Source organism: Pinus tabuliformis, chromosome X, assembly GCF_031772625.1.
Source record: "Pinus tabuliformis cultivar Carrire ecotype Pingquan chromosome X, CPIR1, whole genome shotgun sequence".
In the NCBI taxonomy this organism is placed as follows: domain Eukaryota; kingdom Viridiplantae; phylum Streptophyta; class Pinopsida; order Pinales; family Pinaceae; genus Pinus; species Pinus tabuliformis.
This window is the reverse complement of record NC_142308.1, coordinates 200,509,937-200,525,645: the sequence shown is the minus strand read 5'-3', so window position 1 is coordinate 200,525,645 and position 15,709 is coordinate 200,509,937.

Sequence of the window (15,709 nt, the reverse complement as noted above, 5' to 3'; positions counted from 1 at the left end):
CTTGAATCAATTATGAATGTATGCTTCTTGTAGTTTCCCTCTCTTGCCATTTTGCAGGATCTTGGTGTAGCTGGGCCAGTGAAAGAGCAAGGAACTGGGAGCAAGCAGCAAAGAGAGAAGATTGGATCAATCATTAGCGGAAGACATCGGTTAGTGGATCTCTTTCTCCCCTCTCTTACATCTCATAAAGAAGTAATCTCGAATAGCTTTGCTTTGATTGTTGCTGAGGTACTATCACCCTTAGAGTGGGATAGGGTCATTCCGTATTGGATACTTTTCCCAACAACAAATTGGCAACTCCACTGGGGATCGTATCTTTTTGGTTGTTTGTGTTTTTGCTATTCATTTCATAAACACAGGGAGTACCGAATCGAACTGCATTTGGATCTTTCAAATGCAAAGTAGAGGGCAGCTACTCTAGCTCAGTTTCTGGGCATGTTTATGATTTGAAGAGCTGATCCACAAGGACTCTGAACAACTCTTAGTGATAGCTTTTCATCCTCCTTTTCATCCCTTAGTGTGTACTTGATTGATAGCTTCTGATTTGGCCAAAAACTGTGAATTTTTGAGCAATCTGTGACCCGGAAACTTAGAAAAACCCAAGTTTATCTCTTCAGTGCAGGCACTGTGAAGGCAGTCTGCATTTCAGCGCAGTTCCCGAAGGGGCTACCTGCGCTGAACCAGTTTTACCTAGTGCTACTGGGGTTCCCTCCTGTTTATTGCCCTGTTTTCACCCTTGTTTTTGCAGCCTGTTATCAGTCAATGTGCCTATCTGAAACCAACTTTCCTTGCCACTATTCCGCCTCGGTTGTATAAAGAAACTGTATTTGTTCTTTGTGTATTTCTTATATCATTTGCAGTTTCCCATAACGAAAGTGAACTAGTCTTGCTGTGGCCTCTTAGATCTAGACCTGTGATAAGTGTCGTTTTGATCTTAAGAGTTAGTTTGTTTGCTATTCATAGCTGATTGAGATTTTGCTTTCGTCATATGGTTTGAATTTATATATTTCTAGTGTCGAAACAAGTAAATCTTAAGGTGTCTTTTGATTTTGGACAAGCTTGTTTGCTTTCACTTGAAATTGAATTCAAAGTTATACAACAGCTTTCTTTTTGTATTACATCAACATTAAGAAAGGGAAAAGAAATACCTGCATTGTGCATGTGCATTTTGACAGCTTGCATGTTGATTTAGGGAAAAGTGCATTAGTGTGTGCTCTATGATCTGTGTGAAAAGATGATGTCTTTCTTTTCCCTCAGTAGTTAAGATTTTCAAAGTTGAAAGATTGAAAAGCTTGCTTATCATCTTAGACTGCATTTAGGAGTGTTACTATACATCTCGTGGTGATCCATAAAGGCAAACTGCTAAACAAGATCAACCTTAAAATAAATTGAATTTACATAACAACGCATTGAAACATAATGAAAACACATAGAGGTCTAAGCTATAGACGTGTTTCGGCGTCGTTAAACGTGATATCTTAGCGTTGAGTGGTTGGGTGATTCCTCCACGGTGAAGCGATAAGTATCAATACGGACTTGTGCTCCCACTTACCGTCGCGTATATATTGGGAGACCCCTATAGGAACAAATCCTTTATCCATAGGAAGCCGTGTCGGCCGCCCTATTGATCGCAATGCAGTGAACACAGCATTCACGAAGATCGACCACCCGTACCGTAAAACGTATTCTGTGGTTTTGCGAAAAGTTTGGCACACCCTCTGCCTAGATCTCCAGAGAAGTTTCTTTTGGCCTTTTTCAAACTCTATAACTGAAAAAGTCCATCCGAGTATTTGTCACTTCGGGCTCGTTAAAACATCGAAGGAGACTAGAGTCATCTTTAGCTTTTTCTCGACTCTTAAAAAGTGAAAAAGCAAGTTGTGTCTAAAGCGTCGTTATAAAATTTATTTTAAACGGAACATAATCACCTCCTATTCCTGCGTTGATCTGTAGGTTGAGAACATGGAACGCCCCAACCAAGGAATTCCACATGATGGAAATCCTAGTCCTTTCTCCTCTTGGGGAGAAGTTGGTGCGCCCCACATGGCCACATTGTCGCTTCCAGGACTGACAATTGGCCTGCCTATTTGGCTATTCTCAACCAATATAGTTCAGAACACCATGGTTCCTGAACAGTCGAGTCAACAGTTAGATCAGTCTAGAGCTGCCCACCAGCCTTCAACTTCCTATAACTCCTCCTCCAATCCTTCATCTTCGCAAGGTAGAGCCGGCAAAAGCCAACCTCCCATGGAGAAGAAGGAGAAGAAGAAGAGAGAGAAGAAGAAGAAGGAGCCTAAGGCGACTGGGGGCAAGCAAAAGACATCTGACAAAAATCCACACACAGCACAGACCGGGCCTAAATCGCCATGTGTCATATGTAGAGGAGACCACTTCCATAGAGATTGTCCCTGTATTCCCCGGATACTAAGGGACTGGTCCCCTTGGTTGCACAATTCGGGAGCATCAACCTTTGATAGCCATGTTGAATGCTTACCGTCAACCAGCGAAAGTGAAGGTTCAAGACAAAGAGGGGGAGCAAGATCCCCCTGCAGACTGTGTGAAGGCGATCACGCCATCCACCGTTGTCCCTTCTTAGACGAAGCAAAGAGAGTTTTGGAAGATCGCCCGGTTTCACCGTTGAGACTTCCTCCTGGATACAAAAAACTCGTGCCAAGTCCTTCGTTGGTTGAGAATACAGCTGGCCCGCTCAAGTGGTCAACTGAAGTGTCAGTCATTGAAAATGAACCTACTGAATCCAGACCAGACGAAAGTCCAAAGGTCGAAACGACAGTTGACCCGGTTCCGCCTTCAGAGGTTTCATCTTCAAATGACACCGTCATTGAAGATTCATCTTCAAATGACACCCTCACTGAAGAGAATAAGGATGACACCATCCAGATTCTTTTCATCAACACAGACTCTGATGAGAATCAGGGCAATGCGCCCATTCCTTTATCGCAGGAAGGAACATCGTCAGGGTCATATCCGGCCGTGTATTCGGTCCCACCACCAAGCAACCTGGTTGTGTCCTTTGATTGGAACCAACTAGGCAGACCCCGGTTGCCAGCCAGTGTACCATTCAGAATCATAGTCCAAATTTATAGAATGGTAATGGCTGGCACTATCATTGATGAAGGGGCATCTATGAGTATCCTTTCCTCTATTGCTTGGAAAGCACTGGGTTCCCTGGCGCTTTTACCTGAGATAAGAAATCTCTTAGGTTTTGATAAAGGAACCAGTCGACCATTAGGGATCCTCCCCAATGTGCCTGTTACATTGAAAGGGAAGACCGTTCAAATGAACGTGATGGTCGTTCAAGGACCCTTGGATTATAACCTACTCCTTGGACGAGACTATATATATTGCATGGGAGCTATAGTCTCCTCACTCTTTAGAGTAATGTGTTTTCCACACGAAGGAAGAATGGCCAAGCTCGTAGACCAACTTTCATTTCTGGGATCACGCGTCGCAAATAGTCATATACCAACCCTGAATGGTCTATTCAATCAAGAAATGTCTCCACCCCCAGTCCTCCTTCCCGATGAGTGCGAGTGATTCGGAAAGATGGGACTGGAACCCAAGGGGCATGCATCCTGGTCTTCTTCGGGCAGAAAAAACCCTGGGTATAAGGTAGAATTTCCGCGGGAGAATATGACTAGTTCGTACCCCGTCTGAAAGAAGGAAGAGGGGTTGTTCTGGAACAGGATTCTTTTGTCAAGGTTACTTGTTTGACAAAGGTCATTCACCATTGTCTACTTCGGTAGACAGTGCCGAGGAAATGTTTTGTTTGAAAGATTAACGAAACAATCTTTGGGTAGCTAGAAAGAGGCAAGCCTCCCTCAATAACACCAATGTTTTATCTTTGAGTAGTGTTCTTCTCTTGCCGCAAGTAGCTGCTCTCTTGTCGCAAGTAGTTGTTCTCTTGCGATCTTGCAAAAGAGCTGTCAAAAGTTGGGCTGACGGGAAGACAAGTACCGCATAAGACCCGTTAAAAATAATGAGAAGACAAGTATCGTTAGCATTAGACTGGCAAGACGACAAGTAGCTGTGAACACCCAAAGAAAAGCAGAGGTGGGGGAGAGGAGGGGCAGCCTTGAAATTGTATTTTATACCTGGGGGCATGCAAACCTTTTGGAGTGCAAGCTAAGAGCGGTTATTTATCTGTTTTTTGGATTAGCCGTTTCCGAACTTGCATAAAGAAAGGATGAGAAGGAGCATAGCTTCGTGAGATAAAGCTCCATAAAAAATAGCTATCTCACAGGAGACATTCTTATCTTATGACTGGTATATCGAGCAGTTTTACCGCGGAATTTATGCTCGTTAAAAAATAGAAAAGCGAGATCCGAGCAGTTTTAGTACATAGTTCATGCTCGTTAAAAAATAAACATAAGATTGAGCAGTGTTTTGGTGCATTCAAGCTCGTTAAATAAAAAATGAACCTATCCCGGTAAATAACCATTGTGATCGTAAATTTATTAGCCATAAAAAGCCTTGGTCGTGTTTTGCACCTGCCACCTCCATTCCATTTGGCCGATCGTTCACCTCCATATGATTGTTTACCCATTTTGAGGAACAGCTGCGAAGAGTGATTTCACCTAGCCATCCTTGTGACACTGCCGTGATTGGAAAATTCCAACCTGTACCTGGAATCTGCTGCTATCCCTGTTTATCACTCGTTCCTCAAAAGACGAGTCTTCTTTGAGCTCTTTTCATCTGACTCGTAAAATATGAAAAGTTTGCCGAGTTTTGGCCTTCCAGCTCGTTAAAGTGACAGGAAGAGCTATCCCTCCTCTAGATTTTAATCTTTTTGGACCTGAGGGATTATTACACAAAAAGGTCGAGCGCTTGTTTTATTCGGCTGGTTAAAGTTATCGAAAATTCATCCCTTCTGTATTGTTTTATACTTTTTCAAACTTAAGGGATTAGATGACGAAAAAGGAATTTTGGAGTTAACTTTCTATACCTTTTCAGACTCTCTAAAAATGAAAAGGACCGAGTTTTCCTTGTCATTAGACTCGTTAAAATGATTAAATAGCGACAAACTTGTCTTTAGACGAGAACGAGTTTCCCTATCGCTAGGCTCGTTAAAACATATCGATGGGCTTGCCCGAAGGGCAGGTTATAGAACAAGCATATGTTATCCTCCTCAAGCTTGACAAAAACAAAGAGGTACTGGTCAGAAATGACTGGGGAAAAGTTGGGAGAACCTCAAAGCTTTAATGGTAGCAAGTCGCTCTTGAACATGACACTTTTCCTCCGTATCACATCGGGTTGGGTTGTTTCATTCACCGGTCTCATCACCATGGTCCTCGCCAAACCATCCACATTTGGGGTAATGTTACCGATCCATCGCATCAGTGTCGTTATATGTTCAAGAGATGTTGTTCAGAAAAGAGTCAACCGTGTCCCATCCACTGCCATACATTATCCTTCATCCACCCATGATCGCCACCCTGAATCATATTTCACAGTTTGTTTTCACCTCCACTAAAATCATTAGCTCCGTTCCGTGTCACTGATGTGGGATTCATTAAGGCCCTCCTTTGACGGATCGCTTCTTGTCGATTTCAGCTCATTATCCAAGAAGTTGATCTAGGAACAACCCCTTTCAGTACTTTGAAGCTTGCATGCCTCAATGGCAAGTTTCTCACTTCCGGCGACAGGTATACCTCAATGACCTTCGACCAGAAGATTTTGCGTGGTGTTCGACGCCAAGTCCTATATTCACACCACGTGAATTGTACTGCAGTACCTTGAGGGTCATCATCATTATCGGTGATTCCTCTCGCGCTTGTTAACGGTTTACATCATTGACCGGTAATCAAGCGATGTCTTTCCATGTTTGACTTCAGCGCAATTCTCACATGGATCGACTTGTACTTAGAGTGAAGATCGAACGAGTTTGAAGACCCCGGATCTAGTTTCATCCATCCGGGCTGCGATATATATTCAGGAAATGTAAAGACATTTGACATGTACATCATTGCAGCAGATGATCATCCTACTCAAAGGATGATAATTTCAGCAGAGAATTATCAGTCTACCATCAGACGATCGTCTGTTCTATGTAACAAAATGAATTTATAAAGCTGAGCATGGGAATGCCCGCCTCAGCTAGATCATGAAAGCAGAATGAAAAATAATGTATTGCATTGTATTTTATTACAGGTCACCTCTCAGCGATTGAATGAACTTCGGATCCTCCTGATAAAGCATTTCACCCGATAAACGACCTCATACTTTAGGGGGCAACTGTTATAGACATTTTTGTGCCTTACAGCATGAAGCATGAAATGTCAATAATCTAAGGGATCCAAAGTCCCTAAACATGTTGTTCCTACCCCTAGAGGAACAAGGTCAGCAAACCACAGCACTAAATATCAGTTCTCCACCTGAAAACACTCAAAAACAAGCTAATTCGGGATCATGTCAACTGCTCCACTGAGCATCTGTGCTGAATGTCAAGTGCTCCACTGTGTACCTGCGCTGAATGTCAACTGCAAAGAAGGCTACCTACCCTGGGTGAGTTTGGACAAGTGGCACAGTCATTCCTCAAGGTGTCAATGCCCAGGAAGCTTCCAAAATGACACTTGGATCAAGGAATTCGACTGGTGATGAGTAAGAGGGTCTAGATCTCCAAGTGGAAGCAAGAACCTCCAAGTGGACTCAAGAACTGAAGAATAACTGAAGTGGGAGAGGACACTAGTCAGCTTGATACCAAGCTCAAGCTGACTCATCCTTTCTCCAAAACTCCTATATATAGAGCTCTCTCATGAGGTCTAGGGAGGCTGGAATCTTGTGAATGTAAGGAAGTGCTGTTGGTTTGAGGATAGAACTATTGGGTGATTTGCTTGAAGGAGGTGAAGAGGAGATTTCTTTCTGCTGGGAGGTGATGCTGGATTGGGCCTTTTATGGTTGTATCACTTCCTAAACTTTACTTCTTCCATTAATAAAGCATTTGAGGTTCTTCTATATGCATGTGTCTCAATGGTGTATTGTTATGCTTGTATATTTGATTTATTCTAATCCTTGAATCAATTATGAATGTATGCTTCTTGTAGTTTCCCTCTCTTGCCATTTTGCAGGATCTTGGTGTAGCTGGGCCAGTGAAAGAGCAAGGAACTGGGAGCAAGCAGCAAAGAGAGAAGATTGGATCAATCATTAGCGGAAGACATCGGTTAGTGGATCTCTTTCTCCCCTCTCTTACATCTCATAAAGAAGTAATCTCGAATAGCTTTGCTTTGATTGTTGCTGAAGTACTATCACCCTTAGAGTGGGATAGGGTCATTCCGTATTGGATACTTTTCCCAACAACAATCACTTGTTAAAGAAACAATAATGTTTGGCCTTATTTTTTGTAAATCATGTGTTGCAGTGATGATGTGTTTTCCATCACTTGTTCAAGCAACAATGATATTTTGGCCTTGTTTTGATAGCTGAGGTATTGTTTCCTTTTTGATGTAAACTTGACCACAGAGTATGTATTATAAACTCGTGGCGAGTATGAGATGCTTGGGTCATTAGTTGGCTTGTAAATCAAGCATGTAATTTGAAAAAAAACAATGTACTGTAGGTTTGCAGAGGTTGCAGGTGTCAGCTCATCGCTTATGGCTCCAAAGGACAAAGGTGAAGGAGAAGGAAGGGTGACTTATCAGACACTTGTAAGTGCAGACAAGGTACAAAGAAGTTGTAGATTATTGTTCATTCCTTTAGAGGACCAAAAGATCCTCAGTGGGGAGGAATGATCCAGGTGTCTCTAGACACAAGCAGAAACTCAAGGGGGCTCAGAAATGGTCAAAAGTCAAAGTGGCTAGATTCCTCCCAAACCATCACTAGATCGAAGTGCTCGTCACCCTGATTCCAATGCTGTGAACGACACTCAAATCCGAGCTTGTATGAAGGAGATAGAGCCAGTCAAAGTTGTTGTCAAAGTTGGGCATTGGGACAGGTTTGAGTGTCCTACAAATACATCGTCAACCGGCGTGGAAACTTAGCTCCCAAAAATGGATGAACTCATGGCCCCTTTAAATTGCCCAATATTCCTTATTTTCGTGAAAGTTAAAAAGGATCATTTTTTATACAACGAAAAAAATAAAAAAAATATAAAGGAGGTGGCAGGCCATGGCCCTCGTTGCCCACCAAAACCATATATTAAAATTTTAATTAAAAAAATGGCCGATGGGCCATGAACCCCCCCAGCCCCAACCATTATGTAACAAAAACACATTATTTATGGGCAGTGGGCAGGCCACCTCTGGTGGACCCGACCCACACCCCTGCCTCCGTACAACACTTGTCACATGAATTCTGAGGGCGGTGGGGCTTGAACCTACTTGGCTGATGTGGTCAGCCCACCGCCTGGGCACCCTCACACCAACCCCAAACAACTCCACTCCACATTTAAATAGAAAAATATTTTTTATAACCACGCGAATATTTTACACAATGGTTATGTATTAATGCATCAAAACAAACCCCAGGTTTGGCATGGGTGCGATTTGATCCCCCAACTCCATGCTTTTCATGCCAAATTTTACCATTGGCCCAACGAACTTTTTGTTGATATCTCTGCCCATTTATATTTAAACCTTCAAGTTCATTTGCACGGAGAACAAAGGCATCCAACGGGGAACAGAGAGCATTACGGAGAAACAGAGGAGCAGTGGAACCATGACACAATCCATAGAGGAGGAACCATGATGGCACGATTTTCGAGACAATTTTTTTGCAGAGAATCTTAAGATGCTAAAAATATTCCCTCGGAGGTAAAAATTTATTTTTTCATAATGTAATCAAGTTTACAGTCATCTTTTTCAGATTTTCACGAGGAACGCAATGGCGAGGCGAGATTCACCTTTTGAGCAGTGGATTTGTAGATTCCCAATGGAGGAGAATCTTTGAAATTCTTGAGGGATTTTTGAGATTCCTTGGAGGCTGAAATTTCCCAAAGTCAGAATGTAGCCAACTTTATACTCATTCTTCGCAGAATTTTGCAAGGATCTCAATGGTGAGATTAGTTTTCTGATTTTAGTTGCAGATCACCAGTCAACCTAGAGGAGGGAATCTTTAGAGAATAGTGGGTTACAGGCCCAAATTTTGTCAGTGTCAGAATTCAGTAAATGGATAGTCGAGTTTACACCTCTCGACAATGGTTTAATCAATTTCTATAGCGGAGCCTTCTATTTTTAGGCCACTTTCCAGATTGGAGTGACGGTGTCAGATTTCAAAGTATGGACAGACGATTCTATATCATTCGATGCCTCTATTTGGATGGTGCATTCAGATCCAACATCTGACTATTCTATTCTTTAGCCAACATCAAAGTTGAGGTACATGAAGTGTTTTTGTCATGTACTTCTTTGATAATTTGTTGTGAGATGTATTATGTTGTTTTGATTCTTCCTTGATGTATGATGCATAATATTTGTGTTTATTTCATGTGAGATGTATTCATCATGGATTGTTATGTATGTTTTTATTGAGATCCCTTTATTTCCATGTTGGTGGGATACTCATTACCACCATGTGTGTTTTGGTTGTGATCCCTTTGATGCCATGTTGGCATGATTCTTATTGTCACCATGTGTAAGAGTATGTCATGCTGATAGGAGGTTTATTGTGAGTGATAGTTCCTATAGAGTAATGTCTCGTATGAGGGCACATGTCCTTGTATGATAGAAAACCTATTCCATTTACATCTTCACCATTTCCAACACTGAATGAAGCGACCAACACCATCCTGACACCGGGCCTAGAGACGTAGTCCACACTGGACCAACTCCATTATAGATGTCTCATGTCTATGATCTGCTGATTGTCATTATGTTTCCATTTTCTTAGGCATGCATGTATGTTCATTTATGCTATGTTAAAATTCAATTCTAACTACCTCACGTAAGCAAAAGATCTTGTTTATATCCAGGAGTTGACTCAACTCGGATCATTAGGATTCAAAAGACAAGTTTTGAGGAGTTAACCACCTACATATTAAACACATTTAAAGGATTGATAGACCCAAGGACCAATATTTGTATCCTGTAGAGGATCATGACCCATGAGTAGTAGTACAATTGGCTGCTCACAAAGCATCACTATTCAGAAATAGTCATATATGTTCAACTTCATTGAATTCTTCTTCATGAACACCTATGATTAATGGACAACAAAAAATTAATGTTCTTGAAACCGTTATCGATTGGTTAAAGCCTCTGTGTACATTTTAATGTTGAATACTTGACTTAAACATAAAAAATTTAGAACTCCTCTAAAGTAATTTCTATCGCACCATAAGACTTTTCAAAAGATTATTCCAACTTCATTGTGTTATGGCTTTGTTTCTTGTCTCCTTCATGGTAGTCAACCTTTGTGTAACTTATCCATGTACACATAAACTGAATGATCAACATACATATAAATAATGCTTCCATACATTTTATATTTGTGATTAAGTACTACCTAATAATTACATATCTCAATACAAATTCACTATATTATATTAATTTCATTTGTATAACTAATTTTTTACCTGGTAAACATTTTATTAACCCATAAAGTAAAAGAATAAAATTTTCAGCAAGTTAATTAATTCCAAATCCTACTATTAGGAAATTTCTTAAATTATTACTAATATAATTACCAACATTAAAAATATAAAACATTATATCTACAAGATATTGGAACAACATAACAAACATCTGTCGGAAACTCGAACTAGTTGAGCATACATGTCTACAGCGAGTGCAACCCTTCCTTGTATACACTTGTCACAAAAATACATCATCATAGTTTGTACAATGATGCTACAAAAGACCAGCAACCAGTTCAACTGATGGAGACACATCTACCTTTAACTCAAAGTGCAAAAACTCCAAGAAATCAATGACATAATTAATGATAGCTAGTTTACCCTCTGGAAAAATGCTCCACAATTTGTCCCACGTCCTTTACAACTTGTCAAAGTTTTGTTAGGCACCAGAAATCATAAAGAAAAAAATGAGGAATACTAAATATTAAACAAAATGATACAAATATACCAACCTTGAGACACATACATCACTCATTATAAGGTTTTTTTTCTTATCCCATTGTACCGTCAAAATATGAACACAATATCACTTCTAATGTGACATTGGCAGACAAAGAAATATTATATGTGGTGAAGAAAAAAAGTAAAACCACCAAAATAAACCTATAATCAATTTAAAATGTAATAAGATCTGCTAGTTTAAACTTGATATATTCTATCATGATAAATATATATATTCTCCATGTCCTGGAAAAACAATTATGCAACAAGAATTAAAGAGAAACAACAAAAACTGGGAAGTAAACTGATTGTTGCATATATTCCTTCTTGGTGAATAAAGCATGCCCCTGATGTTAGGGGACTTGTGTAAATGCATAACTCAAAATTAAGAAAATCCATGGTGACTGGACCAATGATTTACGATCAGGAAGGAAAGTGCAACACAATGCTCATGATAGTAAAACATATTTCTCAAACTAGGGAAATAAATTATTAAAAAACATAAAGCATTCAACTAGGTATAAAGTATTGAAGCCAAAATGATAAGCCCATCAAAATGCCTTTTCATTGTAAGGTTACAACTGCAGTGATTTTTCAGTTATTTATAATCACAGTTAAAACTCAGTATAGAGAATAAAAAGCAAGTGTAGTAAGTTATGAACCTAAAACACTGTACATAATTTAGAGAATTTGATTTAAAACATATCCAATGTTGTTTCTCTTCCACAGATGTCTTCACTGTCACGATTCACCAAATCTGTAAGTGAAATTATCCTTTTCTGTGTGAGTTGGTCAAATGTTTTGTTTGTGTCACCATTATTTCCTCTAGCTTTTCCATCAACCATCTCATTTTTATTTTATGTGCCCACTGCATAATGAAGAAAAAACTAAATTAAAAAGTACATATAAATAGTCTTGAGAAAATGACTTCAAAGTGGTGGGAATCAGGTTTTATTTTGATTTCCTAAAGAATTTCTTACTATTATTTTCATTGTTTATCAAATTAAATGTGTTTTTTTTCTCTTCTCTTTACACAAGTTTTTATTTTTATACAAGTACTCAAATTCTCTTCCCTTTTCATTTTCGGTAGTCCTATTTTGTGGCTTTTGGTCCTAATATCTCTACTTGATGTTTATGGTAAATTCCACATTCTCATTCAAGCTACATATTTATTTTAGGAAACTTGGGGTGGAATCATCAAGCTATTTGCCATTCTCTATGCCATTAAAAACAAAGAAAAAAACTTCAGAAAAGGGAAGCAAAAGCATAGTCACAATGATAAACATCTATTGATTATCTAGTTACAAAACACTCATTTGGATGTTAGTGTGAAAGAAATTTGTGTTGCATTATAGTACCAGTTTTCAGTTTTACTTGACTGGAAAATTTACGGTCCTTCTAAAAAGAGTCATTTATGATTTGTGGCATCAAGCTCATAGGTTAAATTATGCTTGAACCTTGCACTCACTATGTTTTTTAGTTTTAACATACTTACCTGGGTTATCTTTTTGTTCGATTAGAATGACCATATATGGCACTCGCAATACATGATGTAATATAGGCATTAAAGTTCGAAAACATGGTACCTATGTTTTGAGGATATCATGATCAACCCCTAATGTTTGAGTTTCAATATGATCCTTTGAGAGAAGCATAGGCTTAGTTGCAATAACATGCATTGCAATATTTGAGTCCACCCTTTGAAGCACTTTTGTTGATGCACCCCCATTTTTAGATTCCAATGTCAACAAGCCAGTTATGCAATCAAGCCCTGCATCCACAGACAAAATGATTATTGGACGAAAATATTTGAACAAATAATCTAGTCCAAGTTGTGCTAGTACTCCAAATTTATTTAGAAATGTATTTACAGGGAGTGCCAACAATAACTTATGAAGTTCCATATTGCATGAAAGTGAATCATAACTTAGTTTAACCATTTTGTTTGCTCTAGTTTACCTTCTATGGCCAATTTTTCATTTATTTTATTAATTTAAAGGGGATGATGATGTGCATACTCACATGAAGACCAAAATTGTTTGCAAATTATATATTTCTCTAATATATGTAGAAATTCAAACATGTGGGATTCTGGAGGGAACTATAGTGTAATTGTAAAAATTCAAATGTTTGAAAAGCAGATTAAGATGTCAGATAATGCTTAGTGATGTAGACGGTTATAAAAAGAAACATTTTTGATTGAATGGCCTCGTTTCTCTATCATCCTTAAACTTTTATATTGATATTGCACATGATAATCAACATATGTATCAGCTCTGTGTAAGATACATAATCAAACCACTCTTATTCAAATAGCTAGAATTCACTGTATCACTAGTAGAAAGTGAAGTATGACAAAATCCAAGATGACAATCCAATCCCTAATTTTGAGCACTAATATCTAAAACATTCCAATCATACATGTGATAGTTGCAACAATAAATTCATCTTGAAAAGAGACATCAACCATTTTGATTTTAATGAGTATCAAAAATCATAAACATATGAGGCAGATGAAATCCCATTTCTTCAATGTGTCAATATTCCCTCATCCACCACAATAGAAGGCATCCAATAATGTATTATTAGAAATAGTACAAACTTGGTTGGGGAGAAGTATGAAAATATGAGGAGACAACATCATTTGTAGAGGACAAGGGAAAACCTCCTTGAAGTTTCACATTCTTTCCCATGATAGCAGCCACTTCCATAATTGCATCTTGAATAAATATCTCCCTTCTTACTTTAGGACGGTCTAAGATAATGTTCATTTCCTGAAATATCATGTAGCCATGTTACCAAAAACAAAAAAATCTACATTTACCTTATAAAAAATAGTGCAAACTTGGTTGGGGAGAAGGAAGATATGAGGAGACAACGCAATTTGCGAAGGACAAGGAAAAACCTCATCAAAGCTTCACATTCTCTCCCATGATAGCAACCACTTCCATAATTGCATCTTTAATATTTATCTCCCTTGTTAGTTTAGGATGGTCTAATATAATGTTAATTTCTTGAAATACCACGTAGCCATGTTACAAAAAACAACAAAAGATACATTTACACCCCTTGGTTATTAAATGTTAACATCCCAAACCTTTTTCCTTTTTGTTTTAATTGCTTCTGATTAACTTAGTAGTAATCATGCCCTTTCCCAATGTAGGAATTTTACAATGGGATGTAGCGAGCTCATAACCCAGAAAAGAATCCCTTGTCTAACAAGCCATAGTGAGGGGGAATCTAATTAGTCGAATATGCCCAAGGCCTGCACCTAGTCACATGATCCATCTGCAGAGAGACCTGCTTATATAGGAAAGACATAATTTTGCATGGGTTAAACAACCCATAAGGGGTGAAACATGTCATAAGGGCATTAAAAATTGGTGGGGATTATGATATACCACCACTTCACCATGAAAGAAATAGCCCATAACAACATCATAAAATTTTTGACTTGATTGTTAAACTAGTTTCTCAATATGCTTATTAACTTTTTTCCTTTTTTACATGTAACTATTTTTGCCACCCTCCAATACATAGGCAAGAACAAGATTGTTGGTACCTTCGCAGACCCAATTTTATTATTGGCTTATGAAGAGCCTTAATGAATAATCGACTCACAAAGAAGAAACATGTCACAAATGGCATTTGAAAATAGGTGAGGATGATAACATCTCCTTTCAAAATCCCAAGCTAGACCCAATTGATTGTTATGCCCACTAGATTTGTGAAATGCATTTTGGATTTAACTCCCATTTTTTGAATGACTCAAATTCCAATCTTACACTTGTTGTTCCTTCTCATATTTTCCAACCTAACAAGTCTGATCCATAACCTTTTACATTATTTTACCCCACATCATGTCTGAATTGAATATATATATATATATATATATATATATATATATATATATATATATATATAGCACATGGAACCAAGAAAGATAGCTGAAAAAACTAGCTGTATTAAAGAAACAGAGAGAATGACTCCTATTCTCTAATTAATTTTTCGTCTAAAAGATCCAAAACTAATTTAATTTCTTTAGACTAAATAGTCCAAAATAAATTTCAGCCCCACTTTCTTTTACAAAAAAAACCATGATCAAGTTTCATATGGTAGAGCCTTATCCCTAGGAGATTTAGATCTACTGTGAAATATTTTGATAGAAGCTTAGGTAAGTCCCCCATTGTCAATGTTGATGTTGTCATCGAAGTTCCTGTAATCTAGAAAAATTCAAAACCAATATAAACTGAAGGCCTGAAATGACAAATTAGAGAGCAGGAGAGGATCTAGTAATAATAAATAATCCATAATTATACATCTTAATAATTATATGGAAAATGTAAATTTCATTTGCCATGAAAATTTTTAAGCTATGAACATTTATCTCAATGGAGATAAAAAATTGACTAAGATATATGTACAAGAAAACACACAAAAAAATCGATAATTTAACATAAACTTTTGGCTTAATATCTTGCCTTAACTCAAATGAGCACTTTATGAAGGAGAATATTAATAGACCCTAGTTTACTTTCTTCACTATGTAAAAGAAGCTTGATTGATATTGCAAGAACGTTTTAATCTCTAATTAAATAATAATGTTGTATATATGTAGTACCAGAGCAACAATCTTGTCAAGTAATAAGCTCAAAAACATTAAAATCTAAAATCATGACAAATTTT